Source organism: Elephantulus edwardii, unplaced genomic scaffold, assembly GCF_000299155.1.
Source record: "Elephantulus edwardii isolate Elephantulus edwardi_28Jun2011 unplaced genomic scaffold, EleEdw1.0 scaffold00218, whole genome shotgun sequence".
Taxonomy (NCBI): Eukaryota; Metazoa; Chordata; class Mammalia; order Macroscelidea; family Macroscelididae; genus Elephantulus; species Elephantulus edwardii.
The window spans coordinates 1,241,699-1,246,220 of NW_006399968.1; positions in this window are offsets into that span (position 1 = coordinate 1,241,699).

Genomic DNA, 4,522 nt, shown 5'->3' on the forward strand with positions numbered 1-4,522 from the left:
CACCTTAGTCTCCAGACACATACCGTTGCTCTTGAGTACTTTAGAGAGGTCCCTAACAGCAGACTTTCCCATCGCAATACGTTTTTTTATTTCCTGGCTGCTGGTGTCAAGAATGTTGACCATGGAGCCGAGCAAACTGAAGCTGTGAACAACCTCAATCTCTTCGCCATCCATCCTGATCCTGCCAATTGGTCCAGTGGTGAGAATCTTTGTCTTCTTGACATTGAGCCTCAGTACATACTGAAGGCTGCAGTCCTTGAACCTCTGCAGCAAGTGCATGAGGTCTTCCTCAGTTTTAGCAAGAAGGGCTGTGTCATCTGCATCATGCAGATTGTTAATAGATCTTCTACCAATCCTGACGCCACACTTCTCCTCATAGAGCCCAGCCTCTCGGATAATCTGCTCTGCATACAGGCTAAAAAGGTATGGAGATAGGACACATCCCTGACGTACACCCTTCCCAATTTTGAACCATGCAGTGTTACCCTGCTCTGTTCTGATGACTGCCTCTAGGTCCATTAGAGCTGAAATAAATAAAATAGAAAACAGAAAAAAACTGAAGCCATAAGCAAAACTAAGAATTGGTTCTTAGAAAAGGTCGATAAAATGGACAAACTTTTGTGAGCAAAACTAAAAGAAGAAAAAGACACAAATAACAAAAAAAAATAAAAAGGCTAACATTAGAATATTATGAAAAACTATACTCAGATATGAAAACCTTGAGGAAATGGACAAATACTTAGAAATGCACAATCTACCTAAACTGACACCGAAATTGAACACCTGAACATACTCATTATAAAAGAGGAAAGTGAAAAGATAATACAATAGCTTCCAGCCAAAGAAAGCCCTGGGCCAGACGGTTTTACAAGTGAATTTTATCAAGTATTCAGAGAAGAACTGTCACCAATTCTACATAAACTATTTCAGAAAAAAGAAAAAGATAGAATTCTCCCAGACCCATTGTAGGAAGCAAACATATCCTTGATACCAAAGCCAGAAAAGTACACCACCAAAATAGAAAACTATTGGCCAATATCTCTTATGAACATAGATCCAAAAATCCTGAATAAAATCCTGGCCAATAGTATCCAATGATGTATCAAAAAATAATTCACAATGACTAAGTGGGATTCATAACAGGTATTCAAGGATGGTTCAACATAAGAAAAATAATCAGTGTAATTAATCACATTAACAAAGCAAAAAACAAGAACCAAATTGATGCAGAAAAGGACATTGACAAAATACAACACCCTTTTCTGTTTAAAACACTCAACAAAATAGGACTAGAGGGAAATTTCTTCAACATAGTAAAAAGTATATATGCAAACCTGAGAGCTAACATTGTTCTCAATAGAGAAAGATTATAAAAACAGGAACTAGGCAAAAATACCCACTGTCACCTCTTTTATTCAATACTGTATTAGAAATCTTAGCAATAGCAGTAAGACAAGAGAAGAAGTAAGAGGTGTCCAAACTGGCAAAGAGGAGGTAAAATTATCTCTATATGCAGATGATATGATAGTATACTTAGAAAACGCTAAAGACTCAGCAAGAAAACTACTGGACACAGCTGACTGATACAGAAAAGTTGCAGGATACAAGATCGACATACAAACATCAGTTGGATTGCTCTACAGTGACAAAGAGAATGCAGAGCTGGAACTAAGAAAAACATTACCATTCACAATAGCTAATCACAAGATTAAATACTTAGGAGTACATCTAACAGAAGCACAAAAGATCTGTTGTGTTGTTGTTAAGTGCCGTTGAGTCGCAGGCGACTCATAGCGACCCTATGAAGGAGAGTCCTTGACGCTTGGGTGCCTTTCATCCTCTCTCCAAGTTCATAGGGTTTCCAGAGGCAAGCTATTATGGAAATGGACGCCATTCCTCCTTCCACGCTTGTTCAGTCAGGGAGCTCCACCCCACTCTCAGTCTGCATTGGGTAGCCAACCATTAACGCATTTGACACATCCGTGTTACAGTGTTCAGCCTCACAGCAACCACAAGTGACCACAGGACAGCAACTTGTACACCAGGGCTATATGACCTAGAGGAATGTCTGAACAAAAGAAAATTACAAAACATTACTACAAGAAACTAAAAGAGACCCGTAAAAGTGGAAGAATGTCCCTTGCTCATAACAGAAGACTCAATATTGTGAAAATGGCAATACTACCAAAGGCAATTTACACATTCAACACAATCCCAATACAAATACCAATTCCATTCTTCAATGAGTTGGAAAAGGCAATCTCCAAATTCACGTGGAATGGAAAGAGAACCCGAATAAGCAAAGCACGCCTTAAAAATAGAAGAAAGGTAGGAGGCATCTCACTCCCTGATTTCAAATCCTACTACACTGCCATAGTGGTAAAGACAGCATGGTTCTGGTACAATGACAGACACATAGATCAATGGAATAGAATTGAGAATCAAAAATCAGCCAATCTATCTATGGTCAACTGATTTTTGACAAGGAGATGAAATCAGTTAAGTGGGGAAATGACAGTCCTTTTAACAAACGGTGCTGGCAAAATTGGAAAAGTGTCTGCAAAAAGACTGAAGCAAGATCCACACCTCACTCCATATGCAAAAACCAACTCAAGATGGATCATGGACCTAGGACTAAAACAAAGGACTAAAAAATTCATTAAAGAAAAACTTGGAAGTATGCTAGAACTCCTAATCCACAACATATACAGTCTTCCAAGTATCCTGAAAATCCTACAACCAGGAGAAGATAACATAGATGAATAGGATCTTCTAAGAATCAAATCCCTATGCACATCCAAATACTTCTCCAACAGGGTAATACGAGAAGCCACAGACAAGGAAAAAGTATTTGGTAATGACATGTCAGATAAGGGACTTATATCTAGAATTTATAAACTACTTGAGCACCACAACAAGAAAAAGGTAAATAATCCAATAGAAAAATGGGCACAGAATATAAACAGACACTTCACCAAAGAAGACATTCAGATGGCTAACAAGCACATGAAGAAATGTTCAAAATTCCTGGCTCTAAGGGAGATGCAAATCAAAACAACTTTGAGATATCATCTCACCCCAGTCAGAAGAGCAAAATTTAACAGAATAGCAAACATCAAATGCTGGTGAGGCTGTGGAGAAACTGGAACCCTTATTCACTGTTGGTGGGAGTGTAAAATGGTGCAACCACTGTGGAAGATGGTATGGCGCTCTCTCAAAAAGTTGCAAATAGAGATACCATTTGACCCAGCAATTCCACTACTGGGAATATATCCCAAAGAGATCATAACTGCCACCCAAGCAAATATATGCACGCCCATGTTTATCGCGGCTTTGTTCACAATAGCAAGGAGTTGGAAACCACCCAAGTTCCCATCAACAAACGAATATATACAAAAGCTGTGGTATATTTACACAATGGAAGACTATGCTGCATTGAAAAACAAGGAACTCATGCAATATTATTCAAAATGGGTGACCCTGGAGGACATTATGCTGAGTGAAGTATCACAGTCAACAAAGGACAAACACTACATGGTGCCACTGGTGACACTGTTGTAAAACAGGACTGACATCAGGGTTGGGGGAAGACTGCGAATGATGGGATAATTAATGTATACTGCATTGAAACAGATGAGGGAGAAAACGGTTTAAAAGGGATATGTGATTATGTATTTTTGTCATGACGGGGAGTCCAGAGTGAAGGCTGCATAGTGGAGTGGGCCTGGGGGTAGGGATCGTAAAACAATGAATGAATTATTCTTTTACTTTTCCAAGAAGGGAGTGTACTGGAGGGGAGGGTTGGGAGGGGAAAAAAGTGCAGCAATGAATGAACGGAAATCCAAAGTCTATGTAAATTTTCATTGAAATTAATAATAAAAAAATTTTAAAAATAATATTCACATCCTATAATAATATAAGTAATATAACATCCTAGGCATTAGTGAGCTAAGATAAACAGATATTGGTCATTGAATTAGACAATATATATGATCTGTTATTCTGGGAATGAGAAATTAAAGAACTGTGTTGCATTCATAGTCAAAAAGAGTATTTTAAGATCTACTTTTGATAGTATCTAACAAAAATAAACCCTGAAGTTCAATACTAGGATACTGTTCATAAGCAAACAAGAAAGATTTGTTAATACAATTATTATTCAAATATATGTGTCAGCCACTAAAACAAAGATAAAGAAATCGAGGATTCCCACCAACTTTTAAAAGATGCTATGTGCAATATATTGGACGACACAGAAAGCATCAAAAGAAGATGGAAGGAATACACAGAATCACTGTACCGGAAAAGAACTGATTGACATTGAAAAATTTCAGGAAGTACCATATGAACAAAAGCCAGTAATAATGAAAGAGGAAATGGAAGCTGCATTGAAGCAAAAAAAACAAAATAAATAAAGCCCCAGTAATCTATGGGATACCAATTGACTTGTTTCAGTTTACAGATGGCCCCTTGGATGCACTCACCAGTCTATGCTAGGAAATTTGGAGGACAGTTGTCTGGG